The 25,505-nt window shown below is 38.4% G+C and overlaps 1 long non-coding RNA gene and 1 pseudogene across 3 annotated transcripts in view; one reads left to right on the forward strand and one right to left on the reverse strand.

Annotated features, from left to right (window-relative positions):
- LOC147378477 (uncharacterized) overlaps positions 1–25,505 on the forward strand; it is a 97,845-nt gene that overhangs the window by 50,767 nt on the left and 21,573 nt on the right. The window lies entirely within an intron of this gene.
- On the reverse strand, positions 14,499–19,858 carry LOC147378479 (lathosterol oxidase pseudogene; annotated as a pseudogene). Its single transcript, XR_015147163.1, has one exon. The product of XR_015147163.1 is annotated as a lathosterol oxidase pseudogene (transcript).

Genomic DNA, 25,505 nt, shown 5'->3' on the forward strand with positions numbered 1-25,505 from the left:
CTTTGTACTTGATTTTATGGCTGTTTCTTACAGTCTTGGTCTCTTGGCCAGTTTCTAGTTAGTTTTCAGTGAGAATTGTTCCACATGTAGATGTATTTTTGAAGTGTTTGTGGGAAGGTGATTTCCACATCCTCCTACTTTGCCATCCTGATTGATCTTCCTGGTAGTTTCTATTTTCAGTTATTTGAGAAACCGTCTCACTGTTTTCCATAGTGGCTGCATGAATTTGCACTCCCACTAACAGTGTAATAGGGTTCCTTTTTCTCCACACCCTCACTAATGTTTGTTATTTGTGGTCTTTTTGATGATGGCCATTCTGACAGGTGTGAGATGATCTCGTGATTTTGATTGGCTTTTCTCCAATTAGTGATGCTGAATACCTTTTCAGGTGCTTATTGGCCATCTGTATGCCTTATTTTAAAAAAATCTCTATTTTACACATCTCTTGGACTGCAAGGAGATCCAACCAGTCCATTCTGAAGGAGATCAGCCCTGGGATTTCTTTGGAAAGAATGATGCTGAAGCTGAAACTCCAGTACTTTGGCCACCTCATGCGAAGAGTTGACTCATTGGAAAAGACTCTGATGCTGGGAGAGATTGGGGGTAGGAGGAGAAGGGGACGACAGAGGATGAGATGGCTGGATGGCATCACTGACTCGATGGACGTGAGTCTGGGTGATCTCCAGGAGTTGGTGATGGACAGGGAGGCCTGGCGTGCTGCGATTCATGGGGTCGCAAAGAGTCGGACACGACAGAGCGACTGAACTGACTGACTGACTGTATGAGCTGTTTATATGTTTTGGATATAGCTCCTTATTGATCATGTCATTTGCAAATATTTTCTCCCATTCAGCAGGTTGTATTTTTGTTGATTCCCTTTGCTGTGCAAAAGCTTTTGAGTTGAATTAGGTTCCATTTGTTCATGTTTGCTTTTATTTCTTTTGCCTTAGACAGAATAAACAATGCTATGATTCATGTCAGTGTTCTGCCTATGTTCTTCTTTAAGAGTTGTGGTTTCCGGTCTTACGTTTAGGTCTTCAATCTCTTTTGAATATCTTTTTGTATATGGTATGAGGAAATGTTCTAATTTCTTTCTTTTACATGTAGCTGTCCTGTTTTACCAAGACTGCTTATTGAAGAGATGCCCCTTCCCCCAATATGCTTTCCTGCCTCCTCTGCTTTGATCAATTAACTGTAAGTGTGTGGGTTCATTTCTGGACTCTTCTGTCCCACTGATCCTCGTGGTTTGTGCCAGTACACACTGTTTTAATTTCCGTAGTTTTGTGTCGACAGTGTGGTCTGAAGTCAAGGAGCATGATCCCTCCACTCTGTTCTTCTTTCTCAAGATTGCCTTGGCTATTAGGAGTCTTTTTGCTTCTGTGCAAATTTTAGAATTACTTGTTCTAGCTCTACGAAAAATACCTTTGGTTTTTTGATAGAGATTGCATTGAATGTGTAGTTTGCCTTGGATAGTCTGATCAATTTAACAACATCCTTCCAGTCTATGAATTTATCTTTCCATCTGATTGTGTCATCTTCTATATTTTTAATCAGTGATCTTATTTTCATAAGAACTTATTTTCGGAAGACTATGAAGGCATTTTGTCATTTTCATTTTCTCATGTGTATGCACGGAAATATTCCACAGATTACATGACATATGATACAACAATAAATTAAACACAGAATATGAGAGTCTAGCTGTCTTCTATTGTCAGACTTTAAAGAGATTTACAAAAATGTCAGTAAAACACCTGCCACACATTTAACAGAATTGCTTCATGTATTATCTTCCACTAAACATTTTGTTTACATTAACATGTAATAGATTGATTGTTACTTCAGAATAAGTTTTTTTTTTCTGAAAAGAATATGTGATTTTTATTTATTTATTTATTTTATGATCATTTCAGTTTTATTTTTTTAAATATAAATTTATTTATTTTAATTGGAGGCTAATTACTTTACAATATTGTATTGGTTTTGCCAATCAACATGAATCCACCACGGGTGTACACGTGCTCCCCATCCTGAACCCCCGTCCCACATCCCTCCCTATACCATCCCTCTGGGTCATCCCAGTGCACCAGCCCCAAGCATCCTGTATCCTGCATCGAGCCTGGACTGGTAATTTGTTTCATATATGATATTATACATGTTTCAATGCCATTCTCCCAAATCATGCCCCCCTCCCTCTCCCACAGAGTCCAAAAGACTGTTCTATACATCTGTGTCTCTCTTGCTGTCTCGCATACAGGGTTATCCTTACCATCTTTCTAAATTCCATATATATGTGTTAGTATACTGTATTGGTGTTTTCAGAATAAGTATTTAAATGTTTTCACTTCATTTTAAACATCACTAAATATCAATAGATAAGTTAAAACTCTTTGAGGTCCTCAATTTGTAAGAGTGTAAAGGAATCCAGAAAGCAAAGTTTGAAAATCATTGCCCTAGGTGTTGCCCTCATCTGTAAGGTTGAAGCTGGCTCCTACTCCGCTCCCATTCCAGCTGAAGGGAAGGGAGGCAGAGAAAGAGGAGGGAAAGCCGCTTTCAACAGGATGTTGCCCAGAACCTGCTCTCAGTGCTGCTTCTCACATCTCATTGGCCAGAATATCATCCCATGGCCATGCCCTGTAAGGAAAAAGACTGGAGTTTTGCAGCAGCAGCAAAGATTGCCAGCAGGCTCTCTGAAGCTAGGGGAGACATGAAATGGATCCTTTCCTCACAGTCTTCAGAAGGAACCAACCCTCCTGACACCTTGATTTAGGACTTCCAGCTTTCAGAACAGGAGAAGGCAATGGCACCCCACTCCAGTACTCTTGCCTGGAAAATCCCATGGACAGAGGAGCCTGGTAGGCTGCAGCTCATGGGGTCGCGAAGAGTCGGACATGACTGAGCGACTTCACTTTAATTTTTTACCTTCATGCATTGGAGAAGAAAATGGCAGCCCACGCCAGTGTTCTTGCCTGGAGAATCCCAGGGACGGAGGAGCCTTGTGGGCTGCTGTCTGTGGGGTCGCACAGAGTCAGACACAACTGAAGCGACTTAGCAGCAGCAGCAGCAGCTTTCAGAACTGCGAGATAATGAACTTCTATTATTTAACCACCCAGATTGTGGTATATTATGGAAGCCCTAGCAAACTGATACAGACAATGTACACCCATGGCTGATTCATGTCAATGTATGACAAAACCACTACAATATTGTAAAGTAATTAGCCTCCAATTAAAATAAATAAAATTTTAAAAAAACATAAAGTAGCTTAAGAAAACTGGCCACTCAGCTAGTGAAACAACCAGACATGGCACAGGTGCATTGGAGGAAAGAAGCTTCAATGCTACAAACAAAAGTCTTTAACATCTGTATGTGTTGAACTAGCTTGTTGATGCCAAAACGGCATCTGAACATCACCCCACTAGGAGTCAGGCATATTTATACTTTTGCACATTGCTTTGTCTCTTCTCTGGCTCCCGGACTAAGCATAAATGCAGGAATTAGAAGTCTCCTTAAGGTCCCATTTATTTGCACTCAATTCCCTGTCAGGAATGTAATGGATACTAATATATTAACTGCTCTCTTAGTATAAACATGTTACATTAAACAAGCATAACTGAGCTTCCAAAGCAAAAATAAATAGACTCTTTCTGTACATGAGAATGTGTCTGGTAAGATGTTTTTCTTCTTCTTTGTGCTGTCATTTTAGAATCAATAATATTTTTTAACAAAGTAAGTTCTTTGTGGTTTAACCTTGTGAAATTGTTGATCATTCGTTAAGTCGAGTCCAACGCTTTGTGACCCATTGGACTACAGCACACCAGGTTTTCCTGCCCTTCCCTATCTCCTGGAATTTGTTCAAACTCATGTCTATTGAGTCGGTGATGCCATCCAACCATCTCATCCTCTGCTGTTCTCCTCCTACCCGCAATCTTTCCTAACATTAGGGTCTTTTTCAGTGAGTTGGGTCTTCGCATCAGGTGGCCAAAGTACTGGAGGTTCAGTATCAGTCCTTCCAATGAATATTCAGGGTTGATTTCCTTTAGGATTGACTCGTTTGATCGCCTTGCTGTCCAAGGGACTCTCAAGAGTCTTTTCCAGCACTACAGTTCAAAAGCATCAATTCTTTGGCACTCAGCCTTCTTTATGCTCCAACTCTCACATCCGTACATGACTACTGGAAAAGCCATAACCTTTGTTGGCCAAGTGATATCTCTGCTTTTTAATATACTGTCTAGGTTTTGTCATGGGAGAAGGCAATGGCACCCCTCTCCAGTACTCTTGCCTGGACAATCCCATGGACAGAGGAGCCTGGTGGTCTGCAGTCCATGGGAGTCGGACACAACTGAGCGACTTTACTTTCACTTTTCACTTTCATGCATTGGAAAAGGAAATGGCAACCCACTCCAGTGTTCTTGCCTGGAGAATCCCAGAGATGGGAGAGCCTGGTGGGCTGCCATCTATGGGGTTGCACAGAGTCAGACACTACTGAAACAACTTAGCAGCAGCAGCAGGTTTTGTAATAGCTTTTCTTCCAAGCAGCAAGCGTCTTTTAATATCGTGGCTGCAGTCACCATCCGCAGTGATTTTGGAGCCCAGGAAAATAAAATCTATTACTGCTTCCACTTTTCACCTATTTGTTTGCCTTGAAGTGACAAGACTGGATGACACAATCTTAGTTTTCTGAATGCTGAGTTTTAAGCCAGCTTTTTCACTCTTCTCTTTCACCTTTATCAAGAGGCTCTTTAATTCCTCTTTGCTTTCTGCCCTTAGAGTGGTATGATCTGCATATCTGAGGTTGTTGATATTTCTCCCGGCAGTCTTGATTCCAGCTTGTGATTCATCCAGCCTATCATGTTGCATGATGTACTCTGCATATAAGTTAAATAAGCCTGATGACAATATATAGCCTTGATGTAATCCTTTCCCAATTTTGAACAAGTCCATTGTTCCATGTCTGGTTCTAACTCTTGCTTCTTGACTTGCATACAAGTTTCTCAGGAGACAGGTAAGGTGGTCTGTCTCTTTAAGAATGTTCTATAGTTTGTTGTGATCCATGCAGTCAAAGGCTTTAGACTCTCTTTAAGAATTTTCTATAGTTTGTTGTGATCCATGCAGTCAAAGGCTTTAGCATAGTCAATGAAGTAGAAGTAGATGTTTTTCTGGAATTTCCTTGCTTTTTCTGTGATCCAACAGATGTTGGCAATTTGCTCTCTGGTTCCTCTGCCCTTTCTAAATCTAGCTTGTACATCTGGATGTTCTTGGCTCACATACTGTTGAAGCCTAGCTTGAAAGATTTTGAGCATTACCTTGCTAGCATGTGAAATGAGTGCAATTGTGTGGTAGTTTGGGGTTGGAATGAAAACTGACCCCCTTTCTTTGAGGTTGGAATGAAAACTGACCTTCTCCAGTCCTGTGGCCATTGCTGAGTTTTCCAAATTTGCTGACATGTTGGGTGCAGCACTTTAACAGCATCATCTTTTAGGATTTTAAATAGCTCAGCTGAAATTGTATCGCCTCCACTAGTTTTATTCATAGTAGTGTTTCCTAAGCATTCTTGATATACATATACCTTGTGAATTGAGCTTCATAGTAAGCATTTTTATGCTGGTTTTACTTATAAGTAAATTATTATGTAAATTATAATTTCACCTAAGCCAGCATAAAGATGCTTACCACGTAGCTCACTTCACAAGGTATATGTTATCAAAGAATCAAGTTGCAGACTTAAACACATATAATTTTTGTTAGTTACACCTCAAAGCTAGAAAAGAAAAGGAAAAATGTTTACCATGTAATCAGCTATAAAAAGCAGGTCAATTGTAAACTGACCAGGTACCAGTGGCCAATGTGGGGGTTCATTCAGTGGTCTGTCATTCAGGACTCTGAAAGAATTGCAGTTAACTTGATGCATGATCATACACTGCCTTCGTATATAATTGAAGTATTCCCTTTACTAATTCCTCAGATGAATTAGCATTTATAGAAGCCCAGAGAATCATTGGAGTAGTATGGGAGGGATAGATAGTTAAGGCTGCAGCATCTGTGGCAGCATGACACCATGGGAAGATCGTGAGCCTGGAGGTAAAGCTATTTAAGTTCTTGTCTTGGCTCTGCCACTACCAAGCTGTGTGCGGTACAGGCCAAGAACTTCATCTCTCTGGGCCCTGCTTTCTCCATATGCAAACAGACGTGACTGGAGCGTAGAATTTCTCACATTCGTGGCTTCTGTTGAAATGTTCTCCTGAATGTAAGCTCTCAGATATTATAATGTATCTGTTTTTCTCAGAGCCAGAAATAGGGAAAACATTTTTAAAAGAGCTTAGTTTGGGTCTTCACTGTTGGCAAATAAAAGGAGGAATGGACAAATGTTTGTTGGGTGTCTGCTTGTTTAGTTTAGCCCATAATTGACTTGGAAAAACTCAATTACTATGTGAATAATTTATATCGTTTCCAAAGTTTGCTTTGGTTCTCTATTGGTAATTGAGATTGTGGAGGAAAAAGTAGGTGTCTAGCTTCGATTCCCTTTATGCATGATTCTAGCAAAATATCTTTAACAGAAAAGCAGGTTTATGGTAGAGCATTTCCAGTTTAGAATTTTTTATTTTCCTACTCTTTTAGTCAGAACTGAAAATCCTAAACGTTAATGTTCCTTTTAGTTAAATGGAGAGATTTTCTGGCTAGGTATTCTGTATTTCCTAAAGTTCACTATATCAGTTTCTTTTAAAGCATCACCGGTTCTTGGCACTCAGTTTAGGCACTGTTATAAACATAATTCTTGGCTGTACACATTGTAATAGCAGAAGTATATATCCACCAAGATGTACAAAGTCCTGGTTCCAGGCTAGGATAGTGGGAATAAAATAAGTGAACAGTGTTCTCCATTTAGGATTGTCACAGACAAAAGGCTTAATGCTTTCACTCGAGAAAAGTCTTTCGCTACCAGAGGGTTAGTTTGCCCATTTGAAGTCGAGAAATATTGTACTTAGGTAACTTTTCAGTAAAATTAATATACTTGGAAGTGTATATGCTTCATTTCTGAGTTGTGGGCTTTTGTGGTTTTCATTACGGATTGTTTTTTATATCTGGTTCAATAGTAAAGGAAAGCACCCTGTGGCAACTATACCACATAAAAAATACCAAGAGAAGCATATGGAGTAAAGAAACTCTTCAAGAAACAATCAAACAGATCCAGGGCATTTTATGGGAACAGAAAAAAAGTGAGAACTTTGACTCTTTATATTTTCATTTGTTCGTGTCTTGTTTTATAGCCTTTCTAATTCAACTTGCCTTCTGTGCTACTCAATGGCATGAGTACTTATAAAGTTTACCATTAAAGCTGAACATATACTTAATTTTTAAAGACATGTGTCTTCTCAAGAAGCCCTTCCAAATTATAGCACACTGTAATTTGTTATATCTGCTCTGTGTTCAATCAAAGAGAAGTGTTTATCTGAGAGATTTCTCAATTTTTACCTAAATTATTAATTTTCACACACCTGAAGGCATTTGGCAACAGAATTGTAATGTTCATTCACATTAATCTATTTTGAAAATGTTTAAAGAGATATGAGCCCCCTAATCTCCATATCAGCGCTACCCACTAATGACGGCTCTCCGGGTTCTTGCTTTAGAAAACATTTGGTTCATTTTGTGAAGGAAACAATCTGAGACTTTGCCTCATCTGCTTGACCTTTTATTCCTTAAAGCTTGGAAGGATGAATGGTGAGGGTGCTTTGCTAAATGAGAATAGAAAGGTTAACTCTGAAAATTGTCAAAAGAACATCATGTCTTCATGGAAAAGTGAGACAAAAATTGTGATCAGGAAACTGTAGACCTTAGACAAAGAGTAACATTTTTTATTTCCAAACAAAGTTTCGTACTCTTCTTAAATTAGTAAAATACACAACCCAGTGAATTCTTTTTCATGTGAACCCTTTGGTCTCCCATCAAACATCCACTACTTTTTTTTATTCATTCAACTATTTTTTGCAGTTTTATTGGGAAATAATTGACATGCACTGCAGTATAACGTTTAAAGTGTATAACATGATTTGATTTACATAGATTCTGAAATGATAACAGTAGATCAAGTTAACATTCATCAGTTCATAGATATACTAAAGGGGCTTCCCAGATGGCGCTAGTTGGTAAAGAACCTACCTGCCAATGCAGGAGACATGAGACGTGGGTTCAGTCCTTGGGTTGGAAAGATCCCCTGGAGGAGGGCATGGCAACCCACTGCAGTTTTCTTGCCTGGAGAATCCCCATGGATAGAGAAGTCTGGTGGGCTATAGTCCATGGGGTCACCCAGAATCGGACATGACTGAAGTGACTGAACATCCCAAAAGAAAAAAAATTCACCTTGTAATGAGAACTCTTGGGACCTGCTCTTTTAACAAATTTCCTATATATCATACAGTAGTGTTAACTGTATCATGTAGCTTACATTCCTAGTACTTACTTATAACTGGAAGTTTGTACAGTTTAATCAATTTCTTCCCACTTACCCCTTCTCCTCACCCCATCACCACCCGCTCTAATAACCAGCCTGATCTCTGATCTTTTTGTATGAGTTCGGTATGTTTGTTTTTTAGATTCCATAAGTGAACTCATATAGTGTTTGTTTTGCTGATTTATTTCACTCCCTGGTAGCTCAGATGGTAAAGAATCTGCCTGCAATGCAGGAGACTCTGGTTTGATCCTTAGGGCAGGACAATACCCTGGAGAAGGGAGTGGCTACCCACTCCAGTATTCTTGCCTGGAGAATTCCATGGACAGAGGAGCCTGGCAGGCTACAGTCCATGGGATCACAAAGAGCAGAACACAACTGAGCAACTAACATACCTTCAAGGTCCATCTGTGTTGTTACAAATGGTAGAATCTGTTCGTTTTTAATGGCTGACTAATAGTCCATTGTATTTCTATAATACTACATCCTCTTTATCCAAATCCGTTGATGGACATTAGCTTGTTTTCATGTCTTAGCCACTGTAAATAATGTTATGAACCTAGGGGCTACAGATATCTGATTTAATGTTCTCATTTTCTTTGGATATATTCCCAGAAGTGAAATTGCTGGATCATATAATAGCTCTATTTTTAATTTTTTGAGGAAATTTTGTACTGTTTTCCATAGTGGCTGCTCCAATTTAAAATCCTACCAATATCACTCAGGGTTCCCTTTTCTCCACATCCATACCAATATTTGTTGTTTCTTGTCTTTTGGATAAAGACCATTATAAGAAGTGATATCTTTTTTTTTTTCTTTTTTTTAAGCAGGGACATTGTCTTTAATATAGTTGGAATTAAAAAGTCACTTAGTAAAATGTTTACGAGTATTGGTTTTTATCACATCAAAAAAGCTGACATGCAGGTCAAAGTTGTTTCCCCATAGGAAGTAAGAAGCTATGTGTTAAAGCCCATGGCACTGGCCCTCCTGCCAGGTGGCTCTGCAAGGGGCTGCTGCAGAGAACACACTTAAAACAACTCTTGACGTATCAAAGAAAGGTGTCAAAATAATCGTGATTATTATCATGGGGTGATTTGAGAGAACATTGAAACATGTATATTATCATATGTGAAACGGATCGCCAGTCCAGGTCTGATGCATGAGACAGGGTGCTCAGGGCTGGTGCACTGGGATGACCCTGAGGGATGGGATGGGGAGGGAGGTGGGAGGGCGGCTCAGGATGGGAAACACATGTACACCCATGGCTGATTCATGTCAATGTATGGCACAAACCACTACAATACGGTAATTAGCCTCCAATTAAAAGAAATTAATTTTAAAAAAAGAAGTGATATCTCAGTGTGGTTTTAATTTGCAATTCTCTAATGACTAGTTATATTGAGTACCTCTTCATGTGCCTATGGCCATTTGTATACGTTATTTGAAAAAAAAAAAAAACAACATATTTTGAGTTTTTTTGCACATTTTAAAATTGGATTACTCAATGTTTTACTACTGAATTGTATGAATTCTTTTTATATTTTATAAATAATAGATACATGGTTTGCAAATATTTTGCTATTCCATAGACTTTCTTTTCATGTTGTTGATAGTTTCTTTTGCTATGCAGAAGCCTTTTAGTTGATGTAGTCCCACATTTTTATTATTGCTTTTGTTGCTTGTACTTTGGGTATGATTTCAAAAAAACATATTAAGAAGACTCATATCATGAAGCTTTTTTTGCTATGTTTTCTCCTAGAAGTTTCATGGTTTCAGTTCTTACTACTTAGTACTTAATGGATTTAAGTATTTCACCCATTTTGAGTTAATTTTTGTGAGTGGTATAAGATAGGGGTCAAATTTGATTCCTTTACATGTGAATATCCTCTTTGGGACTTCCCTGGTGGCTCAGACAGTAAAGCATCTGCCTACAATGAGGGAGACCCGGGTTCAATCCCTGGGTCGGGAAGATCCCCTGGAGAAGGAAATAGCAACTCACTCCGGTATTCTTGCCTGGAAATTGCATGGACGGAGGAACCTAGTAGGCTACAGTCCATGGGGTCGCAAAGAGGCAGACGTGACTGAGAGACTTCACTTTCATTTTCTATCCTCTTTGCCCACCAGCATTTATTGAATAGACTTTCTGTTTTCCATTGAGTATTCTTGGCTCCATTGTCAAATATTCAGTTCAGTTGCTCAGTCGTGTCTGACTCTCTGCGACGCCATGTACTGCAGCACGCCAGGCCTCCCTGTCCATCACCAACTCCCGGAGTTCACTCAAACTCATGTCCATTGAGTTGGTGATGCCATCCAACCATCTCATCCTCTGTTATCCCCTTCTTCTCCTGCCTTCAATCTTTCCCAGCATCAGGGTCTTTTCTAGTGAGTCAGTTCTTCACATCAGGTGGCCAAAGTATTGGAATTTCAGCTTCAACATTGTCAAATATTACTTGACCTTGTATGATTTATGATGTTGGCCAGGTGCTTGTCATTTATGGCTTTTATTATGTTGAGATATGTTCCTTCTGTGCCTATTTATTAGGTATGTGCTGGATTCTGTTCCACTGGATTCTTCGTGTTTTTTTAATGCCCTTACCACACTCCTTTAATTAAAGCTTTAATAGATGGGGAAACAGTGGAAACAGTGTTACACTTTATTTTTCTGGGCTCCAAAATCACTGCAGATGGTGACTGCAGCCATGAAATTAAAAGATGCTTACTCCTTGGAAGGAAAGTTATGACCAACCTAGATAGCATATTCAAAAGCAGAGACATTACTTTGCCAACAAAGGTTCATCTAGTCAAGGCTATGGTTTTTCCTGTGGTCATGTATGGATGTGAGAGTTGGACTGTGAAGAAGGCTGAGCGCCAAAGAATTGATGCTTTTGAACTGTGGTGTTGGAGAAGACTCTTGAGAGTCCCTTGGACTGCAAGGAGATCCAACCAGTCCATTCTAAAGGAGATCAGCCCTGGGATTTCTTTTGAAGGAATGATGCTAAAGCTGAAACTCCAGTACTTTGGCCACCTCATGCGAAGAGTTGACTCATTGGAAAAGACTCTGATGCTGGGAGGGATTGGGGGCAGGAGGAGAAGGGGACGACAGAGGATGAGATGGCTGGATGGCATCACTGACTCGACGGACATGAGTCTGAGTGAACTCCGGGAGTTGGTGATGGACAGGGAGGCCTGGCGTGCTGCGATTCATGGGGTGGCAAAGAGTCGGACACGACTGAGCAACTGATCTGATCTGATCTACTTTATAAAGCTGTAGCTTTATAGTAGAGCTTGAAATTAGGAAGTGTGATACCTCCTTCTTTGTTCTTCTTTATTATTTTGGCTATTCAGGGTTTTTGGTGATATTTTTAGAATACTTTAAGATACTAATTTTAGAAGTGTTTTTTGTGTTTCTGTAAAAGTGTCATTAAAATCTTATTTCTCAATTTTTATTGAAATATAGTTAATTTACAATGTTTTGTTAGGTTTAGATATACAGCAAAGTGATTCAGGTGTGTTTGTATATATGAACACATATAGATATATAAAATTTTTATTTATATGTAATATAAATATATTTAGATTATTTTCCATTACAGTTTATTATAAGATATTAAGTGTGGTTCCCTGTGCTATACCATAGGTCCTTTTTGGTTATCTATTTTGTTTGTATATAGTAGTGTGTATATTTTAATCCCAAGCTCCAGGGATTGCATTGAATCTATAGATGGCTTTTGGTAGTACTGACATTTCAACAATATTAATCTTCCAGTCCATGAACATAAATACCTTTCCATTTATTTGTGTCTCCTATTTCTTTCATCAATAAAAATGTAATTTTCAGAGTAGAAATTTTTTACCTCTTTGGTTAAATTTATTCCTAAGTATTTTATCATTTTTAATGCTATTATAAATGGAATTGACATATTTTTCATAAAATTGTTAGTGTGTAGAAATGCTACTGATTTTTGCATGTTAATTTTGTACCCTGCAACATTACCAAATTCACTGATGAGTTCTAACAGGTTTTTGGTGAAATTTGTAGGATTTTCTATGTATAAAATCATGTCATCTGCAAATAGAGACAGTACGACTTCTTCCTTTCCAATTCTGATACCTTCATTTTTCTCTCCCAATTGCTCTAGCAAAGACTTAACAGTTCTATATTGATTAGGTGTGATGAGAGTGGGCACACTTGTCCTGTTCCTGATTTTAGAAGAAAAGCTTTAAACTTTTCACCATTGAGTATAATGTTGGCTGTGGGCTTGTCATTTGTGGTCTTTTATTATGTTGAGATATGTTCCTTCTAGACCTAATTTGTTAAGTGTTTTTTTATCATGAACAGATGTTAAGTTTTGTCAAATGCTTTTCTGTATCTATTGAGATTATCATATGATTCTTTTCTTCCATTTTATTAATGTAATGTATCACATTGATTTGCATATGTTGAGCAATCCTTTCATCCCAGGATAAATTCCACTTGATCAAGGTGAATGATTCTTTTAATGTACTGCTAAATTTGGTTTTGCTAGTATTTTATTGAGACTTCTTGCAACTATTGGGCATAGTTTTATTGTAGTGTCCTTATCTGACTTTGATGTCAATCAGATATCAGGATATCTGATTATCAGGAGAATGCTGGCCTTGTAAAGTGAGTTTGGAAGTCTTCCCTCTTCAATATTTTGGAAGAGTTTGAGAATAATTTTATCTTAATTATTCTCTAAATGTTTGGTAAAATTCACCAGTGAAGCAGTCTGGTCCTGGGTTTTCCTTCACTGGGAGGTTTTTGATTACTGATTCAATATCCTTCCTAGTAATTGGTCTGTTCAATTTTCTATTCCTGATTTAGTCATGGTAGGTTGTATGTTTTCTAAGATTTTTTCCATTTCTTCTAGATTATCCAGTTTGTTAGCATATAGTTGTTTACAGTAGCATCTTATGATTCTTTTTATTTCTGTTTATATCAGTTGTGATGTCTTCTTTTTCATTTACAATTTTGATTTAGGTCTTCTCTCCTTTTCCTTGGTTAGTTTACCTTAGAGTTTGTCGGTTTTATTTCTTTTCAAAGAACCAACTTTAAGTTTGCTTAATGTTTTCTATTCTTCTGTTCTCTATTTCCTTAATTTCTGCTTTAATCTTTATTTCCTTCCTTCTGCTAACTTGAGGTCACCTTATTTTTCTAGTTCCTAAGGAATAGAATTAGGTTGTTGGGATCATTCCTGCTTTTTAGTGTAGGTGTTTATTGCTACAAACTTTGCTCTTATAACTGTTGTTTCTGCATCGCATAAGGTCAGGTATGCTGTGTTTCCATTTTAATTTGTCTCAAAACTTTACTGTCTTTAATTTCCTCTTCAATCTGTTGGTTGTTCAGTAAAGTGTTTAATTTCTATGCATATATGAACCTTTTCCAGTTTACCTCTTGTTATGATTTCAGTTTGCTTGAAGAATTGTTTCATGGCCTAACATTTGGGCTGTCCTAAAAAACAGTTCCATTTGCACTTAAGAATATGAATTCTGCTGTTGTTGACTAGAACGTTCTATATATGTCTGTTATATTATTTGATCAGTTCAGTTCAGTCGCTTAGTCGTGTCTGACTCTCTGCGACCCCATGGACTACAGCACGCCAGGCTTCCCTATCCATCACCAACTCCTAGAGCTTACTCCTGTCCATTGAGTCTGTGATGCCATCCAACCATCTCATCCTCTGTCGTCTCCTCCCGCCTTCAATCTTTCCCAGCATCAAGGTCTTTTCAAATGAATCAGTTCTTCACATCAGGTGGCCAAATATTGGCGTTTCAGCTTCAGCATCAGTCCTTCCAATGAATATTCAGGAATGATTTTGTTTAGGATGGACTGGTTAGATCTCCTTGCAGTTCAAGGGACTCTCAAGAGTCTTCTCCAACACCACAGTTCAAAAGCATCAATTCTTCAGTGCTCAGCTTTCTTTAGAGTCCAACTGTCACATCCATACATGACTACTGGAAAAACCATAGCTTTGAATAGATGGACCTTTGTTGGCAAAGTAATGTCTCTGCTTTTTAATATGCTATCTAGGTTGGTGTGTAATGTTTAAATTCAGTTTATTATCTTTCTGAATGATCTATCCATTGTTGACAGTAGAGTATTAAAATCACAAACTGTTATTGTATTCATGTTTATTTCTCCTTTTAGCTTTATTAGTTTTGTTTTATGCATTTAGGTGCTTTTTTGGGTGCACAGATATTTACAATTGCTATAACATGATGTTGTTATTTACCTTTTTTATTATGTAATATATAATGGCCTTTTTTAAGAAAAACTGTTTTTAAAGTTCATTTTGTCTGATGTAAGTATAGCTCCCCCTGCCTTATTTATAGACAGTGGGATATTACCATTTGCTTGAAATGTCTTTCTCCATCCCTTCTCTCTGTTTATGTCTTTATGGTAAAGGGACTCTCTATAAGGTAGTATATTTTTGGATCTTGTTTTCCTATCTATTTAGCCATTCTGTCTTTTTTTTTTTTAAGATTTATTTATTTATTTTTATTTGGGTGGGTCTTTGTTGCTGCATGGGCTTTCTCTAGTTGTGGTAGGGGAATCGGGGAGGGAAGGGTGTGGAGCAGGGCTGCTCTTTGTTGCAGGTATGGCCTTCTCGTTGCCGTGGCTTCTCTTGCTGCAGAGCACCAGCTCTAGGCAGGGGCCTCAGTAGTTGTGATGCACAGGCTCAGTTGCTTCGTGGCGTGTGGGATCTTCCTAGGACAGTGATCAAACCCATGTCCCCTGCATTGACAGATGGATTTTTAACCACTAGACCACTAGGGAGGCCCCATTCTGTGTCTTTTGATTGGAGAATTTCATATGTTAGTAACTATTGATAGGCAAGAATTTACTATTGCCATTTTGTTATTGTTTTCTGATTGTTTTGTAGATCCCTTGTTCCTTGTTTCTTATCCTGCCATCATTTTGCATATTTTGATGTCTTTTGGCATCAGTATTCTTTGACTTCTTTTTCTTGTTCTTTTGTTCAGTTGTTACAGGTCTTTACTTTATCATTGCCATGAAGATTACCTAAAATATCTTAAAATTATAATGCTTGATTTTAAATTGATAACAACTTCATTTCAGTTGAAGTCCTAAACTTTACACTTTTTCTTCTCCTACCCCTCACATTTTAGATTATTGTTGTTAAAATTTGCATATTTTTACATTACATGTAACTAAGAAGGCTTTTTTAGTTTTAGGTGGCTCAGACGGTAAAACATCTGTCTACAATGCAGGAGACCCGGGTTCAATCCCTGGGTTGGAAAGATCCCCTGGAGAAGGAAATGGCAATCCACTCCAGTACTATTGCCCGGAAAATCCCATGAACAGAGGAGCCTGGTAGGCTTCAGTCCATGGGGTTGCAAAGAGTCGGATATGACTGAGCGACTTCACTACACTTTTAGTGTTTAATTTTATTGTACACTACCATTACTATATTATAGATTCTAACTTTTGCTATTTATCATAGCTAGTGATTTTTATGCTAAACTTTTTATGTTTCCATAAGTGGAATTGTTGGATTATTTAGTACTATTTTTTGTTTGCTGAGGAACCCCTATACTGTTTTTGACAAGTGAAGAAGTGAAAGTTGCTCAGTCGTGTCCGACTCTTTGCAACTCCATGGACTATACAGTGCACGGAATTCTCCTGGCCAGAACACTGGAGTGGGTAGCCTTTCCCTTCTCCACGGGATATTCCCAACCCAGGGATCGAACCCAGGTCTCCCTCATTGCAGGTGGACTCTTTACAAGCTGAGCCACAAGGGAAGCCCAAGAATACTGGAGTGGGTAGTTTATTCCTTATCCTTTTTGACGATGGATGCACCAATTTCCAGTAGACAAGGGTTCTCTTTTCTCCACATCCTCATCAGCACTTGTTTTTTGTGGTCCTTTTTGATGATAGCCATTCAGACAGGTGTGGAGGTATTTCATTGTGATTCTGATTTGCATTACTCTGATTAGTGATGTTAAGTATCTTTTTCATGTTCCTATTAGCAATCAGTATGTTTGGAAAAATGTTCGGGTTTTTTGCCCATTTTTGGTTGAATTGTTTGCTTTTTTAATATTTAGTTGTGTATGAGCTCTTTATATATTTTAGATATTAACCCCTTTGTGGTCATCATTTACAAATATTTTCCCTCATTCTACAGGTTGTCTTTTCATTTTGTTAATAGTTTCCTTTGCCACTTTAATTAGATCCTCGTTGTTTGCTTTTGCTTTTGTTTTCCTTTGTGTTAGGAAGCAAATGAATATTACTATGATTTATATCAAGGAGTATTCTTATATTTTCTTCAAGGAATGTTATGGTTTCTGGTCTTACCTTTTGGACTTGAATTCATTTTGAGTTCATTTTTGTATATGATGTGAGGAAACATTCTAATTCCATTCTTTTACCTATAGTTGTTCAGTTTTCTCAGCACTACTTATTGAAAAGATTGTCTTTTCCCAATTGTAAATTCTTGCCTCCTTTGTTATAGATTAGTTAACCATAAGTGTGTGAGTTTACTTCTGGATTCTCTATTCTTTTCCTTTTGATCTATTTGTGTGTTTTTGTGCCAGCACTATACTTTGCCGGCAAAGGTCCATAGTCAAGTCTATGGTTTTTCCTGTGGTCATGTATGGGTGTGAGAGTTGGACTATAAAGAAAGCTGGGTGCCAAAGAATTGATGCTTTTGAACTGTGGTGTTGGAGAAGACTCTTGAGAGTCCCTTGGACTGCAAGGAGATCCAACCAGTCCATCCTAAAGGAGATCAGTCCTGGGTGTTCATTGGAAGGACTGATGCTGAAGCTGAAACTCCAGTACTTTGGCCACCTCATGTGAAGAACTGACTCACTGGAGAAGACCCTGATGCTGGGAAAGATTAAAGGCGGGAGGAGAAGGGGACAGAGGGTGAGATGGTTGGATGGCATCACAGACCCAATGGACATGAGTTTGAGCAAGCTCCGGGAGTTGGTGATGGACAGGGAAGCCTGGGATGCTGTAGTCCATGGGGTCACAAAGAGTCAGATGCAACTGAACTGAACTGATACTGTTTTGATTACTGTAGCTTTGTTATAGTCTGAAGCCAGGGAACATGATACCTCCAGCTCTGTTCTTTTCTCAAGATTGTTTTGGCTATTCGGGGTCTGTTGTGTTTACATTCAAATTTTAGAATTATTCTAATTATGTTAAACATGTTTGGTATTTTAGTAGAAATTTCATTGAATATGTAGATTGCTTTGGGAAATAGACATTTTAATAATATTATTTCTCCCAGTTAATGAACATTATATATCTTTCCATCTGTTTCTGTCATCTTCAGTTTTTTCACAATGTCTCATAGTTTTCCAAGTACAAGTACTTTTATCTCCCTAATTAGACTTATTCCTAGGTATCCTATTCTTTTTTATATGATAAATGAGACTTTAAAAAAAAAACTTCTGACAATTCATTATCAGTGTATAGAAATGCAGCAGATTTCTGTATATTAATTTCATATCATGCAGCCTTACCGAATTCATTGAATTCTAGTTGTTTTTAAAGTGTTTAAAGTGATGTCTTTAGGATTTTCTGTGTGTACTATCATGTCATCTGAAAACAGTGACAATTTTACTTCTTTCTTTCCTGTTTTTCTTATCTGATTGCTGTGGATAAGATTTCCAATACTGTGTTGAATAAAAGTGGGGAGAGGGGACATTCTTGTCTTGTTCCTGATCTTAGAGGAAATGCTTTCAGCTTTTTATTGTAGAGTATGTTAGCTGTGGGCTTCTCATATATGGATTTTATTGTGTTGAGGTGTGTTACCACTTCACAGAGTTAATATAAAGAGCTAATCATAAGTGAATGTTAAATTTTGTCAAAAGCTTTTTCTGCATCTGTTCAGATGAGATTATTTTATTCAATTTTTAACATTCATAATCAGCTTTTATTGATTTTACATAAATAGCTTATAGAATGACTTTGCAAACCTTATTTTCCTAACATTTGTTACAACACATGACATTTCTTTATGAAGGTATTTGTTAAATCTTCTTTTACAGAGGAAGTGGAGAAAAATGGAGAAAAAGGAAGGAAAATAAGATTTCAAAATTAATCTTCAGTGATAGACCTAAATATTTGGCAGTTATTTCCTTTTATAGAACATCGTATAATTATAACTTTGAAACATATCAAAAGTGCTGTCCATCAAGTTAATTAAAATCTTGGTGTTCACATCACATTCCCTTGACCTATCATTGTGATCATTCCTCAGCTGTACCAACAGTACTGAATTTCAAATAATACTGTTCAATTGTTATGCCTCTTGGCTGAACATATGTAGATTATCTTTCTTTATCAAAAGTATTTAACAACTGGGCAGTCATCTACTCAGTCTTTATGAACTCTATATTGAACAACTTTTCATTTTTACAAGCATTTCCTACATGACTTTTGCTTTCTTGTCATCCTCACGTAACTGAGTGGTCCATTGCCTTCAAAGCAGGAGGGATTTTTTAACAAGCCTCCAATTCTATCCCACAATGTGAAATACTGTCCATAACTATAGTCAACGAGCATGTGGTAGTCTGTATGATGAGTTGAGCCATTAATAATTAAGGCCTTAAGATTTAAGGAATGTGAATATCACCATCATGAATGGAAACTATAAATATTGACCAGGATATATGAACCTAAATAAATTACCATGTTTAAAGGAAAGATAAAAGGATATCTATGGTAAGGCAGACTCTGAAGGACGTCATCCAGAAGGTGAAAAGCATGATTTACAAATGAAGTCAGAACCTTCCAGATGTGATGAGGTTTGTGTAAGCGCTTATATATACAAGTCTCTGATGAAAGCCTCTGTGAATCCAGTAGATCAGCATGTCAGTGAAAAAGAGAAAAATAGATACCAGCAATGAGTTGAAACCAACTATATGGAAACTCTCCTATGCCATTATACAATTTGCTGTAACCTGTCACCTCTAGCAGGAAAGGAGGAAATATGGGGATGCTGATCCATGGCATTGGCTGGACAGAATGCATAATCTATCAATAGACTTGATTCTTTAAAAATTGTCTTTAATTAAGGAAAGATCATAGACAACATAATAACTCAGTGTTGCAAAGAAGGAATAAAAGGTATACATCCTGAGATGTTATAATCGGGAGGCTAATAACTTGTCAGAAGATGTCATCTTCTGGCTATGTGGCAGGATATATGTATAGCACAAACAGACAATACTCTATAGCATTGAGTGTAAGATCCATCTTAGCCGCTAGAGTGGATTTGCTGCTGCTGCTGCTAAGTTGCTTCAGTCGGGTCCGATTCTGTGACCCTATAGACGGCAGCCCCCCAGGCTCCCCTGTCCCTGGGATTCTCCAGGCAAGAGTACTAGAGTGGGTTGCCATTTCCTTCTCTAATGCATTAAAGTGAAAAGTGAAAGTGAAGTCGCTCAGTCATGTCTGACTCTTCTCGACCCCATGGACTGTAGCCTACCAGGCTCCTCCATCCATGGGATTTTCCAGGCAAGAGTACTGGAGTGGGGTGCCATTTCCTTCTCTGTGGATTTGCTGCTAGTTGCCAGTTCAGTTCCTATGGGGCTCTGGATGCTCTGGCTAGTATTTTGTTCAATTTTTTATGCAGTGTGTATCACATGAGTTGTAGATATTGTACCATTCTTGCACCCCTGGGATAAATCCCCTTTGATCATATTTTATGATCACCCTAATGCATTGCTGGATTCAGTTGTTAATTTGTTGAGGATTTTTGCATCTGTGTTCATCAGTGATATCAGACAGTAATTTTCTTTTTTTTTGATATCTATGCTTTTGGTATCAGGGTGATGCAAGCTTCATAGAAAAAGTTTGTAAGTCTTCCTCCTTCCTCTGAAATTTTTTTTGTAATAGTTTGAGAAGGATAGGTGTTAACTCGTCTCTAAATGTTTGATAGAATACATCTGTGAAGCCATCCAATCCTGGACTTTTGTTGGGAGGTTTTGTTTGCTTTGCCTTTTTTTTTTTTTAATGAGTTAGTTTTAATGCTGATAGTTGATCAATTCGTGTTTTTCTATTTCTTTCTGGTTTAGTCCTGGAAGATTGTACATTTCTAGGAATCTATTTCTTCTAGATTGTCCATTTTATTGACATATGTTGTTGTTATTAGTCACTTAGTGGTGTCTGACTCTTTGCAACCCCATGAACTGCTACACACCAGACTTCCCTGTCCCTCACTCTCTCCCTGAGTTTGCTCAAACTCATGTCTCTTGAGTCAGTGATGCCATCCAACTATCTCATCCTCTTTCATCCCCTTCTCCTCTTGCCCTCAATCTTTCCCATCATCAGGGTCTTCCAACGAGCCAGTTCTTTGCATCAGGTAGCCAAAGTATTGGAGCTTCAGCATCAGTCCTTCCAATGAATTGGAAGGGTTGATTTCCTTTAGGATTAACTGGTTTGATCTGCTTGCTGTCTAAGGGACTCTCAAGAGTCTTTTCCTGCACCACAGTTTGAAAGCATCAGTTCTTCAGCATTCAGCCTCCTTTATGGACCAAACTCTCACATCCATACATGACTACTGGAAAAACCATAGCTTTGACTATAAAGACCTTTATTGGCAAAGTGATGTCTCTGCTTTTTAATACACTGTCTAGGTTTGTCATAACTGTTCTTCCAAAGAGCAAGTATCTTTTAATTTCATGGCTGCAGTCACCGTCCACATTGATTTTGGAGCCCAAGAAAGTGAGATCTGACAGTTTCCACTTTTTCCCCCTCTATTTGTCATAAAGTGATAGGACCAGATGCCATGATCTTCATTTTTTGAATGTTGAGTTTTAAGTCAGCTTTTTCACTCTCCTTTTTAACTTTCATCAAGAGGCTCTTTCATTCCTCTTCACTTTCTGCCTTTAAAGTGGTATCATCTGCATGTCTGAGGTGGTTGATATTTCTCCCAGCAATTTTGATTCCAGCTTGTGATTCATCCAGCCTGGCATTTCACAGGATATTGACATATAGTTGTTCACAATAATCTCCTGTGATCCTTTGTATTTCTGTGGTGTCAGTTGTAACTTCTTCTCTTTCATTTCTGATTTTATTGATTTGGGGCCCCTCCCTGTTTTTCTTTGGAGAAGGCAGTGGCACCCCACTCCAGTACTCTTGCCTGGAAAATCCCATGGACAGAGGAGCTTGGTAAGCTGCAGTCCATGGGGTCACGAAGAGTCGGACATGACTGAGCGACTTCAGTTTCACTTTTCACTTTCATGCATTGGAGGAGGAAATGGCAACCCACTCCAGTGTTCTTGCCTGGAGAATCCCAGGGACGGGGGAGCCTGGTGAGATGCCGTCTATGGGGTCGCACAGAGTCGGACACGACTGAAGCAACTTGGTAGCAGTAGCAGCCTGTTTTTCTTGATGAGTCTGGTGAAAGGTTTATCACTTTTGTTTAGTTTTTCAAAGAACCAACTCTTAATTTTTATTTTATTAATTTAAAAACTTTACATTGGAGTGTAGATTAACAGTGTGTTTCAGGTGTACAGCAAAGTGATTCAGTGATGCACATACATGCTTCTGTTCTTTATCAAATTCTCTTCTCATTTAGGTTGTTAAAAAATATTGAGCAGACTTCCCTGTGCTATGCAGTAGATCCTTGCTGGTTATCTGTTTTAAATATAGCAGTGTATACATGTCAATCCCAAACTCCCAATCTTCCCTCCTCTTCACCCTTCCCCTCCGATAATCATGTCTGTTTTTTAAGTCTATGAGTCTGTTTCTGTTCTATAAATAAGTGAATTTGTATCATTTTTTTAAGGTTCTGCATATAAGTGATATCATATGCTATTTGTCTTTCTCTGTGTAACTTACTCCACTTAGTATGATATTCTCCAGGTCCATCCGTGTTGCTGAAGATGGCATTATTTCATTTGTTTTTAATGGCTGAGTAATATTGCATTGTATATATGTACCACATCTTCTTTATCCATTCCTCTGTCGATGGAAATTTAGGCTGCTTCCATGTCTTGGCTATTGTAAATAGTGCTACAATGAACACTGAAGTGCATGTATCCTTACAAACTATGTTTTTCTCCAGATATAACCCCAAGAAGTGGAATTGCGGGATCATATGGTAGCCGTCCCTGGGATTCTCCAGGCAAGAACACTGGAATGGGTTGCCATTTCCTTCTCCAATGCGTGAAAGTGAAAAGTGAAAGTGAAGTCGCTCAGTCGTGTCCAACTCCTAGCGACCCCATGGACTGCAGCCTACCAGGCTCCTCCGTCCATGGGATTTTCCAGGCAAGAGTACTGGAGTGGGGTGCCATTGCCTTCTCCATAGCAGCAGCAGCAGCATGGTAGCTCTGTTTTTAGTTCTTTAGGGAACCAAAGAACCAACTCTTAGTTTCACTGATCTTTTTTATGGATTTTTTAGTCTCTATTTCATTTATTTCCACTTTAATCTTTATGATATTTTTTTTCCTTTTACTAACTTCGGGTTTTGCCTGTTCTTTTCCTAGTTCCTTTAGATGTAAGTTTAGGTTGTTTGAATTTTTTTTTTTTATTTCCTAAGATAGGCTTGTATCGCTATAAACTTGCCTCTTAGAACTACTTTTTCATCTGTGTCCCACAGATTTTGGATTGTTGTTTTCATTTTCATTTGTCCCCAGCTTCTTTGGAAGGAATGATGCTAAAGCTGAAACTCCAGTACTTTGGCCACCTCATGTGAAGAGTTGATTCATTGGAAAAGACCCTGATGCTGGAAGGGATTGGGGGCAGGAGGAGAAGGGGACAACAGAGGATGAGATGGCTGGATGGCATCACTGACTCGATGGACGTGAGTCTGGGTGAACTCGAGTTGGTGATGGACAGGGAGGCCTGGCGTGCTGCGATTCATGGGGTCGCAAAGAGTCGGACACAACTGAGCGACTGATCTGATCTGATTTAAAAAATTTTTTTTCCTTTGATTTCTTCAGTGCTCCATTGGTTGTTTTGTAGCATGTAGTTTAGCCTCCACTTGTTTATTTTTGCAATTTTTTTCCTGTTCATAGCGTTGTGGTCAGAAAGATGCTTTTATATAATTTCAGCTTTTTAAAATTTCCTAAGTTGTTTTTGTGGCCTAGCTTGTTCTCTATCCTGGAAAATGTTCCATGTGTAATTGAAAAACTGTATTCTGCTTCTTTTGGTCGGAATGGTCTATTTAGAAGTATTAAATCCACTCGCTCAAATGTGTCATTTAATGCCAGTGTTTCCTTGATTTCTTTTTTCCACTTTTTGCCTGAATGATCTGTGCATTGCAAGTGGGGTGGTAAAGTCCCCTACAATTATTGTGTTACTGCCAGTTTCTCCCTTTACATCTGTTAATATTTTATGTATTTGTTGTTCTTTAGTCTCTAAATCATGTCCAACTCTTTTTGCAACCCCATGGACCATAGCCTGCCAGACTCCTCTGTCCATGGAATTTCCAGGCAAGAACACCGAAATAGGTTGCCATTTCCTTCTCCAGGCAATCTTCCACTGCAGGGATTGAACCTGTGTCTTCTGCTTGGCAGGCGGATTCTTCACCACTGAGCCACCCAGGGTATTTAGGTGCTCCTATATTGCCTGCATATATACTTGTAACTGTTGTATCTTATTGTATTGATCCTTTGATTATTATGTAATGTCCTTCTTAGTCCCTTATTACAGTCTGTTTTAAAATGTTTTGCCTGGTAGTATTGCTACCCCAGCTTTCTTTTGATTTCTATTTGCATGAAATACCTTTTTGCATCCCATTGCTTTCAGACTGTATGTTTTTAGATCTGATATGAGTCTCTTATAGGTAGCATAAATATAGGTTTTGTCCTTGTACCCATTCAGTCACTCTTTCTTTGTTTGAAGCATTTAGTCCATTTAGTAATTCTTGATATGTATTGATACTTATTGCCATTTTGTCAGTCTAGGGGTTCTTTCTTGTCCCTTCTTTTATTCTCTTCTCTTCTGATTTGATAGCTATCTCTATTGCTGTGTTTGGAATCCTTTATCTTTATTGTGTTTTACAAGTTTTGATTTATGAATGTCATGAGGTTTACATACACAATTATTTTAAGTTGCATATCTCTCAATTTCAAAGATCTTTTAACATCCCCACATTTTTACTCCCCACCCTCCATGATTATTTTTGACATCACATTTTACATATTTTTGTCTTTTTTTTTTGGCCATACTGTGTGTGGCTTGTGGGATCTGAGTTTCCTGACCAGGTATTGAGCCCAGGTGCCAGCAGTGAATATGCAGAGTTCTAACCAGGGAAATCCAGCATCTTCCTGTCTTGTGTATCCCTTAACTACCTATTGCAGATGTGTAAATGACTTTACTGCTTTTGTCTCAGCCGTCCTACTAGCTTTGTAAGTGGTTAATCTATAACCTTTTACTGTATATCTTGGCAACCCACTCCAGTGTTCTTGCCTGGAGAATCCCAGGGATGGGGGAGCCTGGTGGGCTGCCGTCTATGGGGCTGCACAGAGTTGGACACGACTGAAGCGACTTAGCAGCAGCAACTGTATATCTGCCTGTAGCAATGGGCTTTTTCCTTTGTTATTTTCATGTTTCTAGTTGTGTCCTTTTCTTTCTTGCTTAGAGAAGTCCCTTTAATATTTCTTATAAATCTTATTTGGTGGTGATGAACACTTGTCTGTCAAACTTTGATTTCTCCTTCAATCTAAATGGGTTACTGGGTAGAGTTTTCTTTGCTATAGGTTTTCCTTTTCATTACTTTATATCATGCCACTGCCTTCTGAACTACAGAGCTTGTGATGACAAGTCAACTGACAGCCTTTTCAGAGTTCCCTTGTACATGAACTTGTTGCTTTTCCCTTGCTGCTCTTCACATTGCCTTTAAATTTTGACAGTTTTGGACACCGTGTCTTTGTATGGTCCTCTTTGGGTTGATTCTGTCTGGGACTCTGTGTGCTTTCTAGACTTAGATGCCTGTTTCCTCTCCCAGGTTAGGGAAGTTTGCAGATAGTATGTCTTCGATGTATTTTCTGTCCTTCTCTTTTTTCCTTCCAAGCCCCTACAGGTAGGTGTTGCTATGCCTGATGTTGTCCTAAAGGTCTC

This window comes from Bos grunniens, chromosome 2 (genome assembly GCF_055505025.1).
Source record: "Bos grunniens cultivar Pamir isolate PY7600 chromosome 2, Bosgru_T2T1.0, whole genome shotgun sequence".
Classification (NCBI taxonomy): Eukaryota; Metazoa; Chordata; class Mammalia; order Artiodactyla; family Bovidae; genus Bos; species Bos grunniens.